Source organism: Cavia porcellus, unplaced genomic scaffold (genome assembly GCF_034190915.1).
Source record: "Cavia porcellus strain 051 isolate PalLab524CR breed Dunkin Hartley unplaced genomic scaffold, mCavPor4.1 scaffold_6, whole genome shotgun sequence".
Lineage (NCBI taxonomy): Eukaryota > Metazoa > Chordata > Mammalia > Rodentia > Caviidae > Cavia > Cavia porcellus.
In genome coordinates this window covers 55,977,221-55,990,411 of record NW_026947489.1, presented here as the reverse complement: position 1 = coordinate 55,990,411, position 13,191 = coordinate 55,977,221, and the positions used below count along the sequence as shown (strand labels likewise).

Sequence of the window (13,191 nt, the reverse complement as noted above, 5' to 3'; positions counted from 1 at the left end):
TCTTTGCCTGAGATAGGGTTTCACTATGCAGTTCAGGTTGGCCTTGAGCTCACTTTGTAACCCAGGCTAGTCTCAAACTCACAACGATCCTCCTGCCTCAGCCTCCTGAGTGCTGAGATTGCAGGTATACACCACCATACCTGGCTTTAAGTGGATTTCTTAAGAGTTCATCTCTTCTTTTTCATATTTTAGAATCTCTTTTACCTGCAAGACATTTTCAAGTTTATAAAGACCTGTCAAGTTTATGAAGATGACCCAATATTCTGTGCTTCCATTTTCATGGTGTCAGTGTTTTCAGGCTTTTGTTTTTAGCCTCAGAATCCCTTATTTAAGTAAAATCCTTTTCAGGAGTTAAGTATGGAAAATAACTGGAAACAAAAGAAGCAGGAACTGGAGGAGGGAGCCTAGCCACCTGCTGGGCCACCCTGAGGGATCTCCAGGGAGGAGAAAGCACCCTTCTGGCCTCTGCCCCGATGCCACTGGGAGTCTTCCCTTGCTTCAACCTTCCCCAGCTTTGATTCCGACTCAGCCTGTTGAATTTACCCAGCAACACATCCCCTGGTTTCTTAATTCTCATAGAGCACAAGGTTTCCTAAATTTAATTCTCCGTGTGGGGTACACCTGCTTTGCTTCCTTTATAATCCTTATGTTGTTTGGCAGATGTTTTGTTCTGTTTTGTTTTGTCTTTGAGACAGGTCTTGCTATGTAGCTCACTCTGCCCTTGAACTCATGGCAATCCTCCTGCCTCAACTTCCCCAGTGCTGGAATTGCAGGCATGCAAAGATGTTTTAATCAGGAAATGATAAGTCCTCTAACCCAGCAAGGAAACCTAAGGCATCAATGTCCACCACAAGTCTCTGGCAGTCCAGGGTTGGCTGCAAGGTGTCCTCAGAGCCGCATCCCCAAAACTTCGTGGAGCTAGAGGTTAAGCAGAGGCTCCCCCTGCAGAGGCATGTGAGAACCAAATGTAAGGGACAGGAATGACAGGGCCTGGCCACGCCAGCATCCTGTGAATGCTTGATGGTCCTCTATTCAAGGGACCTGCTCCTCCCTGAGACACCAGTGGCCATGGGTGTGCTCGGTTTCCACAGTGGGAGTGATGGCTTTTGTTCATTTTGCGTGTCCCAGATTCTGCACCAGGCATGAGTGTATAAATAAGCCACGGGTACCACCCATGTAGGAAAACCCCAACTTCAGCAGAGATGCTATGATTTTCTTTGTTAAAATTAATACAAAATCTTTTAAAAATAGCACTTTAGGCAGGAATAGTGGCTCAGGCCTGTAATTGCAGCCAGCACCCAGGAGGTTGAGGCAGGAGGATTCCCAAGGATTTTTGGCACACTGGGCTGCATAATCAGCTCAAGGCCAGCTTGGGCTACATAGAAATAAAAACCAAACCCTTTACATGCATTTCATTATTTCCTCTGATATTTGATCCAAGTGTTAGGCAGACTTATAGGGTCACAGCTAAACGTTCTTACTAGACCCCTGGTGAATGAAATATCCTTCTTGGGTCACCCACCACCTGATGAGGAATCCAGGGGCAGCAGAGCCACACAGTGGGGAGAGAGAGCTGCTGGGAAATCCCTCATCCTAGGAACACCCCCTCCTAGCTGCTGCCTGCAGTCACCAGGCTTGGTGTGCTGCTCCTTGAGGTAGTACTCTCAGGCTGGGTCCCCAAGAAGAGTCCTCTCCTACCCTAGACCCCAGCCCCTTCCAGCTCCTACCCTAGACCTCAGCCTGGAGCCCAGAGGACCAACAGCTCTGTCTTCAGGCTGCTGCTGGATCTCAGTTCTGTCACCCAAGCCCCTCAAAACCAAGCCCAACCCAGCCCTACAGAAGCACATCTGCGTCTGGCTCATGGTGCAGCCATGCTACAGTGGAGGAGGACTCAGTGAAAGTGTGCCATTTCCTGATTTAAAAATGCACTTCTGCAACATCTATACATATATATTTATAAATGCATATGCATTCTATAAGTTGATTGATTTTGTAGTACGAGGTACTGAACACAGGGCCTTTGCACTGAGTTAAATCCTTTGCAAACCCCCCCCCCCATTGAGACAAGGTTCTCAAAATTCCCCAAGCTGAGCTCAAATTTGTCATCTTTCTGCCTCAGCCTGCCAGAGTGCTGGGATTACAGGTGTGTACCACAACACCTGCAAGCAGTCTATAACTGTAATTTTAAAAATTTCTATTGGGGTGAATTTTATTTGAGAAGATAGTTTTTTACTCTCTCTCCAGTGTATTTTTAATTTTTTTAGTGCATGTGTGCAGTACGAGTTTTAGTCGTGGAGAGCCATAGAGAACACGTCCTCATTCTTTTCATGTTCCCTTCCCCTCCCGCTAATACTAATAGGGTGACATTTTTAACCGTTCTCTGCTCTGGCGTCCCCACTTGCCAGCGCCAAGGAAGACCGCCCGACCGCTGGTGCTGCCCTCTGCTGGCCGACGCCGAGACGCCCGGAGGCCGCGCCCGCACCTGGCCGCCGGCGGCCGCTCTAGGAAGACGCGGGCGGGGGGCCTCTCGGTGGTGGCACTGGCCGCTTCCGCGCGCCCGGCCCCGCCCTCACCCCTGGGGAGCGCAGCCCGCCCCCACCGCGCGCTGCAGGGTGTCTGCTCTGGAGCGGCGCTCAGTGGCTGTGCACCCTCGGCCTGCCGGATTTCCGGGGTCTGCGGAGCCCGCGCTTGTGCAGACCCCGTGCAAACACAGTTGGTGCAAAGGCAGACCTGAGGCCTCGGGCACTTGCACAACGGTGTAGAGAGGAGACGACCCTACACACGCGGCTCAAAGCCACAGTAGAGAGGACAAAAGGAACCCTGCAGGGCCGTCCCCAAAAGGATGCTCTGCGAACTCACGCGTCTATTTAGGGTTTCTTTTTTAGTATTATTTTGTTTGTGTTTGTCTTGCCATGTGGCCCAGGCTGGCCTCGAACTGCGGGCGATCTTCTGCCTCAGCCTGCTAGGACGTGGGCGTGCAGTAGCACGCCTGGCTCATTTCAAGCTTCATAAAGCCCTTCATTTTACCCGATTCTCTCATTTTACAGAGGAGGAAAACAAATTCAAGCCAGTTACGTTGTTAGCAGCAGCAGCAGTACCTGTCGAAGCGGCACTTTTCTGTTGATGAGCTGGGATTTATTGACTTTTCTTATTATATTTGAATATTTGTGCCTGGTTATTTCTCAAGAGTAAATTCCTACGGCTGGTCTTTCTCGGTCACAATGGGCGTTTCCCAAGGCTTGCGATGCCTGTTGTTCCTCGGTGGGACGCTGTGGGTCAGAGAGCTGCTTTCGGAGTCTGGAGAGGTCCGGGTCCCTGTGTACTAGAATGGAGAAGCGAAGTCCCCTTAGCCCCTATCTGTCCCTTGAAAAAGATCCGGTCGTGGCCATCCCTTGCCTGAGAGAGCCCTGGAGATTTCTCACAGTTCTGAGTGAAAAGTCCCAAATCCCCGGGGCTCCTCTCCCGGTGGGAAGCCACGTGGAAAGCAGAATGAGGCGGCTGCTGAGAGCCTGGAGCCCAAATCAAACCTCTTCAGTTCTAGACATGACTTTTGTCAACAGTCCCGGTGCCCAGGCCGCCTTGAAGCCTCTTTCCAGCGGGAGCTGGGCGTGCCCAAGTTATGACAAACTCAAGGGCCACCCCAGGATGGGGACACCAGACCCCTAAGCCCTGGCCTTCTGCACGTGGAAAATGTTGGAAGGCTGGGTTTGAACTTGTGGTCCTCCTATGTTTCACTATTACATGACTGAAACGCTAATGTGACAGCTGTATAATAACCTCACGCCTGCCTGGGTGGTTATGTGTGTTTATGCACACGTACATGGATTGTGTTGTATGTTGTGTCTATCTGGTGAAATCCCTTAATTCTATTCAAGTGGCTTAGCAATGAGCATAAAATTTTGTCACATAAAACTTATCAAATCATAAAATTATACCTAAAATTATAACAAACCCAAATGCCTTTATGTATTTCCATGACTAAGTCTTTGATAAATAAATCAATTTGAATTTTAGTTTATTGTTTTGTTTTGATTTTTTGAGACAGTCTCAAAACAGTTCAGACAATTCTGGAACTGGAGTTGATCCTCCTGCCTCGGCTTCTGGAGTGCTGAGATTACAAGGCATATGCCACCATGACTGTCACTGAAATTTGTTGATATACTAAAAGTAATGATTTTTTTTTTTTTACAAAAGCATGAATTGTGCTTTCTCTTGAGACAGCCAGCCACTGACAAGTTATTTTCATACTCTGCCATAGAGGATAAATGTGAATCATTTTGGGGGAAATGGATGCACCTTGAGATCATAATGCTAAGTGGAGCAAATCAGATGCACAAGTTTCAGTACTGCATGATTTCTATAATAAACCCAAATTATAAATAAAGAGCAAAAGAAATGATAAATAATAGGAAACAAGGAAATCTATCTTTTGCCAAGGGGAAGAGGACCAAGAAATGAAAGGGGCGGAGGAGAGGGGAGGGGAAGGGATAGAAACAGAATTAAATCACTGCATGTACAGGGACCAACTCCTCACCAGGAATGTTATCATTATGTACTATGAACGGGTTGTACTAAACAAATTAAATTTTTCTTTAAAAAACATTGTTTTGCTCAGAACCATGATCTTCACTGGGGCCTGCAGGTGCACAGTGATGACAAAAGGCAGAATAAGGCTTAAGCATCACTCTGTGACTTTGTCACTGTCAATCTTGGGTCCAGTCCTTCTCCCTGAGCCTAGCGCTGTGCTGACCACTGACAGGAGCCAGTCTGCGAGTTGAGGGACAAGGACCATCAGCCATGAATCATAGGATCGCATCCCCTTAGAAACTGTGGGCCCGGGGTGGGGGTTTCTAGGGATGTCCAACTCTGCGCAGAAGTCCTCAACCATTGTCCTGAGCCTGTGGTCACCTGGATACCAGGAGAAATGGGGCCCGCTTGACCAAGACCCCTGCAGACAGATCTGTCCTTTCCTGGGACAGAAGCATTCCTGGTCATGCAGACCTCAGAGCTGCCACAGCAGAACTTAGATGATGCCCAGTGGGCAACCTCAGCTACCAACAGCTCACAGCTCTCAAATGCTCCGAGAGTTTTCCTATGCAGTTTTCAGAGACAAGTGTCATGCTTTTAAGGCGGACGTGCTATGGCCCCGCTTGATGGCCGCTTTACATTCAAGAGCTTGGTGCTCAAGTATGCCCAGGTTTTTAGATTAGCGTGGTTATGTTGCGGCACCTTGGGAGAACGCTGTGTGGCCTGAGCGGTGCTGGCAACGCCACTACACCACAGGCCGCCAGCAAACACCTTACCTGCAGCCTGTGGATCTGGCCGACTACTTCTCTGAGTGCCTGTTTATCTGAATGTCCTTAGGTTTCTGATTTCATTTGTACGGATTTCTAAAATAATCTTGTCTCTATAGTTAGAGCATTTTACTGCTGTTGTTTATTTGGTAGCGCTGAGGATTGAACCCAGGGCATTACATAGAATTTACACACACCCTACCACTAACCTACACCCTCAGTTCTCTTTTTTCTTTTTCTTATAGTATATGAAACTGAAGACAAAAGTCATATGTGTCTTGTTCTATCCGGTTTGGTTTATAGCCCAGGCTGGCCTTCAACTCCCAGTGATTCTCCTGTCTCAGCTTCCTAGTGCTAGAATCACGTGCTTTCACCACTATGCCTAGCTCTCATTTTGTGTATTTTTGACTCTAAGCCTTTTCTATCTTACTCTTACAAAAGCTCATTAATATACACATTTAGAAAACCTCAAGTCAGATGTTTCAGCTTCCAACAGCCTCTGTGGAGTCCTCACCAACTCTGGTTAAGTGGCCTTTCAGTTTCTTTGCCCACATAGAGGCCTGCAGGGCACAGCAGGGGGTGGCTGGGGACAGCAAAGAGGACCCTTAGGCAGCAGGGCCCTGAGCCCACCTGGGGGCAACTGAGACCAGGCAGAGTAAACTGCTGGCTGGGGAATTCTTGATTTTGCCACTTAGTTCATTGTGATTTGGGGACAACACCAATTCAGTTCCCTGTGTCATTGTCATTCATATGAATGTCACAAGGAGGCTTTTACATTGTTAAGATAAAGCTCTTAAAATAGTTCAGTTAGCACATTATAAGTGCTCACTGAAGCACAGGCAATGTAATTACTGCACCAATGTGGAACAGCTACTGAACTGAAATATGCCTGGAAGCAAAGCTACTCCCTGAAGGGGGTATAGCTCAGGGGTAGAGCATTTGACTGCAGATCAAGAGGTCCCCGGTTCAAATCCGGGTGCCCCCTGTTGTGTTATTATGGTGTCTCTCTACATGAGTACATACGGTACTACCTAGTTTAGGCTTTTGAGAGAGTCTAGCTTGCCATGGTCTTCCTGTCTTAACCCCCTAAGTGTCAGCACTCTATGTAGACTGGTGACCTGAGTTCCAGACCCTACCTAAACGAATGAGAGGGAGGTTTTTCACTGTGCACTTTTTGTTCCTTTTGAATATTATGCCACGAGTGAATTGTGTGAATTTAATACTCATTTCATAAAACTACAGTTTAAAATTTAAAAATCTTACTGCATTAGGTCTCACTACCAAGCTGGCTGTGGTGGCACACTCTGTAACACCAGCCAGCACTCAGTAGACTGAGGCAAGAGGATGTTGCAAGTTTGAGACCAGCCTGGGCTACAAAGTGAGCCCAAGGCCAGCCTGGACTGCATAGCGAGACCTTGTCTCAAAAAGACAGAAAAAAGTCTCATCACCAATGCTGAATTTGGTTGAAAGGCACTATTTGTATGAAATTTTCCATTGTTTTAAAACTTTTAATGGAAAGTTCTCACAGAGATATTTTATCTCCAATTTTTTTTTTTTTTTTTTTTTTTTTTGGTTCTTTTTGGTTTAGACAGTAAGAATTTGGTAGGTGTCCCCCTAGCACTGCTGTGCAAGCAGAGATCCTCACTACCTGTCTCCTAGGCTTCTTGTGATGTGATCACAGATTTTGGCTCTGGCATTAGACCATCTGGGCTAGTAAATTGCTCTCGATTTAGTTTCCTCATACGTAAATTGCGGACAGTCAGTGCCTAGTTTAGCGCCACATGAAGAAGAAAAGAGATGATTTCTGGAAGTGTGTGGAGCACCCCCAGAGCAGTCTGGGAAGGTTGCAGGATCCTGAAGAGGGAAAAGGAGACCGAGACCAGGAGAGGAGCTGGGCCTTCTGCCATCCAGTGCAGGGGTCATGACCAAAGTTCCCCTCACTGTTAGGGTTCACAACTAGATGTCCCCCAGGAACCTTATGCACTCATAGAAGGGGCTTTGGAAGGTGACTGGGGCTCAGAACTGATCACTGGTTGGAAGGGGCAGCACTAACGGGGTGGCCTGGAAGGGCTCATCTCCCTGTCTTGTTCCTCCCTCCTCTCCTTGCTTCCTGACAGCCAGGCTATGGGCAGCAATCCTTCACATGCCTGTCTGCCAGGCTGTCCTGCCTTGGAGCCAAAATGAATCTCTCCATGCTGAAGTCATGGGTGTCAGCCAAATCAGGGGGAGTCACTAAGGCATCCACTGTCTCTCCTTCTTTCACCTAGGTGGATTCTGCCTCGAACATCAGAGGGAAGAGATGATACCATCCCATGCAAACTGTCCCTGCAAGGCCTTTAAATCCAACAGGCTGGCACAGGATGATTGAGGGAAGCAAGAGTGCTACAGCAGCCACCACCTACTGTCCCAGTGTGGCAGCGCCATCTGTGCATGGCGAGGAGCACCCAGGAACCCAAGGAAGAGCACATAGGCCTAAGACCCCAAATCCAGAAGGCCCCATGCCATCCTGCTGTTGGGATGCTCTGGGGACCTTCTGCCACCTAGCAGGATGGGACCCAAACAGAAACCAACTTGTTCTATAATAAATAAACAAATAAAATTAAAATAAAACCCTGCGTGTCCAGTACCCCTCCATTTGAATACAGGTGGCAGATCACAGAGCCAGAGACACCAGGTGCAACAAGGGACACCTGCACTATAGACCGGGTGACCTGCTGGGACCCCTGGGGAGCACTGAGGTTCCCAGTTCCAAGGTGTGCGTGAGTTTCCTGCCGCTGCAGAGGGGCAGGGTGTTGGAAAAAATAAAGCACGATGGTTGCCTGCAGGCTGAGGTAACCCCACCACCACCACCACCACTGAGCATTGATGTCAGCGATTGCCTGCCGCCTCCTGGGTGACCCTCTCTCGGGAAAGTCTGGTTTCCCGGGTAACCCATGGCGCCCTGGGCTCTGAGTCTAACTGGCGAGGTCTCCAGCAAGCAATGGAGCGCAGCTCCAGTGCAGGTTTTGCAGGCTGGGCTTGGGGACAGCTGCAGGAAGCTAGAGCACTTGTGTGGGGCAGAGGGGAGCACGCAGGTGGGCAGGTGAAGCCACTGGGGCTGGGTCCTCTCCTGAGAATCACTGTTGTGGGCCGAGTTAGTGAGCCATGCTATGGGACCCTGAATTTTACTCTCAGGAATAAGTCTTAGGAAGAGAATCTGAGAAGTGAGCAAACATGCTTGTTCATGTTCATTTGGACGTTGCTTAAAATAGAGGGGGAAATCACCCACTTGGACACTCTTTCCTTTGTTTTTGAGACAAATCCTGCAGTTCAGGTTGACCTTGAACTCATGGCGATCCTCCTGCCTCTGCCTCCTGAGTGCTGCTGGGATGATTGGCGTGTGAAACCATTCTCAGCTTGTCAACACACTTAACTCTTATTCTTGTGCTCCTTTCTTTCTCCTTGTCCTGACTGGCAAAATTCAGCATGAGATGAACCCCGTAACACACTTCAGGAGCACACTCAAGTGTGTGAAAGTTGTGGGAGTGGGGTAAGGGGAAGATAGGGATTTTGTTAATGCCTATATTGTTAGCATGATGACTGTTAATTTAAAATAAACCAATACTTGTTATTAATAAAATTGTATTCAATTAGTGTTTGCTTAGGTTACCTAGCCAATAGTCCATTTCTTCGCTCACTTCCCTATTATATTATTCATTCTTTCTGGATACAACTTTCTTTTCTCCCTTTAGACACAGTTTATTGAGGGTTTATGAATGGCAGATCCTCTTCATTCTTAACGAAAGTCCCTTATCTTCTCATTTCTTTTGAACAGTAGCTTATCTGATATGGTGGTCAGGGTTCTCCAGAGAGACACAACCAATAAGAAGTGAGTAGATGGGTGGATGCATGAATGAATGGATGGATGGGTGGGTGGATGGATGGGTGGATGGATGGATGGATGAGTGGGTGGGTGGATGGGTCGGTGGATGCGTGGGTGGATTGCTTCATGAGAATGTGGAGGCTGGCAAGCTCTATGGTCTGACAGGTGAGTAATGACTCAGGAAAACCAATGGTTTAGTTCCATTCTAGACCAAGGGTCAGCAGGTACAAGATCAAGGAAAAGCCAATTTTTTAATCTGAGTCCAATGTAAGGGAAAGCCAGTGTCCCAGACTGAAGCAGTTAGATAGGACGAACTGCCTCTTGCTTGGAGGAGTGTCAGCCTTTTCTGTTTTATTCAGGTCTTCAAGGGGTTGATTGAGACCTAACCACACTAGATAAAGCAATCTACTTCATGAAGTCAACCTGTCTAAACATTAACTTATCCAATGAATCATACTCACAGGCATGCCCAGTGTTGGCTGAATACCGGGGCATTTCTGTGGACCATTCCAGTTGACACACAGGGGTTGGGGGCTTATCACAGGGTTTCCACTGTGTAGTACAGGCTGGTTTTGAACTTCTGGTAGTCCTCCTGCCTCTGCCCCTGGAGTGTTCCACCCTTCCTAATAACACATAAAATTAACCACCCCAGGTGGTTAGACTAGGCTGTGTTGACAGTGGTAGTAATACTTTTCACACCTAATCCATCACAGTGGGGTTTCCTACTGTCTTCTGAAGACTGCCATCCATCAATCCAACACATCCCTGTGAGGTAGCTTCTATTCCTTCTGGTTGGTTTTAAGACTTTCTTTTATATGTACAATGATTTCAATTGTGATATGGGCATAGAATTATTTTGATTGATTTTTTTTCTCTATTTATTTGAATGTACAGTTTAACAACTTTCGGCACATGCTTGAAACCATGAAAGTATCACTACAGTGAAGACACTGAAGGAATAATCTGTCACCCCTGTAAGCTTATCTGTGCTCTTTTGTCATACCTTCTAGGTCACTGCAGTCACCGATCCGTTTTCTATCATAATAGATCACTTTGCATTCTCTACAATTTTATATAATCAATTGATTCATCTTGAGATCTGCTATGTGGCATGAATCTAAGAATTGGTGTCACACACCACTCTGGAAAAATCTCTACCGCTGTCAGTTTAATCATCACCTCATCTCTGTCCCTCTAGTCCCTCCTTCTGGATCTCCCAGGGGACATATTGTAGGCCATCTTCTGTGAAGAGGAAGCTGAAAGGCAATACGAAGACTGCATAAACTGTCTGAAGAGAAATCCTTGGTTACAAGGATTAACAACCAGGGCACTGGAGGGTGGCACCATCCAAGGCTCCGCAGCGCAAGACTGGCAGGGGAGCTCTCCGAGCTGGGGTGCTGGGGGCTTGTGGAACATGGTGTTTTAGGGTGTCTGTATCTTGTCACAGCTCCTGCATGAGGCGGCTCTGAGAGTGCCTTCCTTCCCAACCCCCTGGACTGTTCTGTCAACAGCTCTGCTGCCTGTAGCCTTTGCTCATTCTGGCAACAGGGAAAGACAGGGCTCAGTACGTCCAGCTGGTGAAGCCAAAGTGTAGGGCTCACTGCCTGAGTGACCTGAGCCTCCCTGGGCCTCGGCTGAGGGGGACAATGTGGAGGAGGCTGGGCCAGTGATCCGCCCTGCAGGCACAACCGGGACAGCTCTGAAGGTTGAGAGTAAAGGAGAAGGAGGAGGGGACTCAGGAAGGACTTTTACCTGGTTTGGCTGGCCAGTGTTTAGGACTGGACTGTGAGTGAATCAGGGCCATGTGGGCCCAGAAACAGGCATGACTGAGTGACATATGGCTGCAGCATTAAGAGTAGCAAGTTACCACCCTCTACCCCTGAAGAGGATATAGGTTAAGGGTAGAGTGGTTGAGTGGTTGACAATAGTTTGTAGAGGTTGCCAGTTCAAACCTGGGTGTACCTTGAGTGGTTTATAGTGGAGGGACACATTTTGCTCTCCTCTCCTATTCCCATGGACTCCAGAGAAATGTTTTTTTAATACACTTTTTAATATGATGATCTAATTTATTTATTTATTTTTGTGGGTGCTGGGAATCAAACTCAGGACCTTGCACTAGCCAGGCAGGTGCTGCACTGCTGAGCTAAATCTCTGGCTCTCCAGAGAAATATTAAAAGTCTTAGACAAGAGAGGAACCTGTAAATCCAGAAGTGAAAAATGAACACAACAAAAGCACCAATAGTCAGCAGGACAAAAAATTTCCAAAAAAAAATCTCTATAATTAAACCAGGTATGGTGGCACACATCTGTGTTCCAGCACCTGGGCAGCTGAGGCAAGCGAGTGCTGCCAGTGGAGGGCCAGCGTGGGCTATATAGTAAGGCCCCGTCTCAAAGAAACAACAGAACAAGACACTGAGCGAGGTCTTTGGAAGAGCCATGCCATAGAAGGTTTATTAGTTCATTTTCCACTATCATAACAAGTACCTGAGATAATAAACTTAAAAAGAGGAAAGGTTTAGTACTTGGGCTTCAGTTCTGAAAGTACCAGAGTGTGGTCAGCTGACACTGTTGCTGCTAGATTCTGAGAGGAGTCATGTGTAGCAAACAAACAGTACTAATAACCAAGTTATTTATCCTCCTGCCAGAACAAAGTCAAATACTCTTTAAAAGAGTATAACTAAATCTAGTATTCAGCAACAGGGTACAGTGGCATATACCTGTAACCCCAGCACTCTGGAGACTGAGGCTGGAGAGTCATCATGTGTTCAAAGCCAGCCTAAACTACCTGGAAAGACCCTGTCTCTGATAGTTAGATAGATAGATAGATAGATAGATAGATAGATAGATAGATAGTTAGATAAATAGATAGATAGATAATAACCACAAAAAAAGCCCTATAAATGTAGTACTTAGCACTCCTTAAACACAATCAAATCTTACATCCAATTTTACATGTACAACATAAAATTCCAAATGTATTAAATAAAAGAAAAATGGAGAGCTGGGCTTTGTGGCACACATCTGTAATTCTAGTACCCAGGAGACTGAGGTAGGAGGATCACTGTGAGTTTGAAGCCAACTGGGACTACAGAGTGAGTTCAAGGCCAGCTTGAAGTATATAGCTAGACCAAAACCAATGTTTTTAAATAAAAGAAACCCTGATTGCCCTGTTTTGAAATTTTATTTTATTTTGTTTTATCTTTTTCTCTTTGAAATAATGTGGATTGAAAAAGGAAAACAAAAAGAGAAAAAAGAAGACAATGAAAAAAGAAAAGAAATAGAAGAAAGAAAGACGGAGAAGTTGTTTTAGCAGGATAGACTTCAGAATAAAGAAAAATTATCAGCACTAATGTTTCATAATGGTGCAAAGATTAATTCATCAAGAAAATATAACAATCCTAACAAATATAACAATCCTAAATCACATAGTGAGTTCAAAACCAGCCTGAACTACCTGTGACTCAAAAACTAAAGTAAAAGAAGAAAAGAAGGAGGAAGAAGAGAAGGAAAAGGCGGAGGAAAGGAAATGGAGAAGGAGAAGACAGAGAAGAAGGGAATCCTTCAGTAGGCCAATAATGGCAGAGCACATTTATGACACAATTATTAAAGAGTTCTTCCTCACCAAGGAACCGCACACTAGAGGCTTATAGGCAACTTTCCCCAGCTGTGGACGAGGCTGTGCAGCCCAGGGAGCCTCAGGCGTACTAGAAATAAAGGAGCATTATTGAGCCACATCTTACAGCTGGGGGTATAGCTCAGGGGTAGAGCATTTGACTGCAGATCAAGAGGTCCCCGGTTCAAATCCGGGTGCCCCCTAAAGGTACCTTTTTTCCATCACATAAAGGCAGCCCCTCTTATCTTCTTTATGATTTATATCTAGATGTTCCCTAACGCCATCATGAGCTCGCTCTTTGGAAACCACACTCTTTCGAGGGGCCTTTCTCATGAGCTCGCTCTTTGGAAGGACTTTTCGAAGCAACTGTTGATGGCGGTTTAAAGTAGACTTCGCAGTAGGAGGCAGTCCTTGCCTTTGGG

General features: G+C 46.6%; 2 non-coding genes across 2 annotated transcripts; both read left to right on the top strand.

The window, feature by feature from the left end:
- Positions 1 to 6,207: 6,207 nt before the first annotated feature.
- Positions 6,208 to 6,279, top strand: Trnac-gca (transfer RNA cysteine (anticodon GCA)). Its single transcript has one exon. It is a non-coding gene; the product is annotated as a tRNA-Cys (tRNA).
- A 6,621-nt stretch (positions 6,280 to 12,900) lies between these two features.
- Trnac-gca (transfer RNA cysteine (anticodon GCA)) lies at positions 12,901 to 12,972 on the top strand. Its single transcript has one exon. It is a non-coding gene; the product is annotated as a tRNA-Cys (tRNA).
- Positions 12,973 to 13,191: the final 219 nt, after the last annotated feature.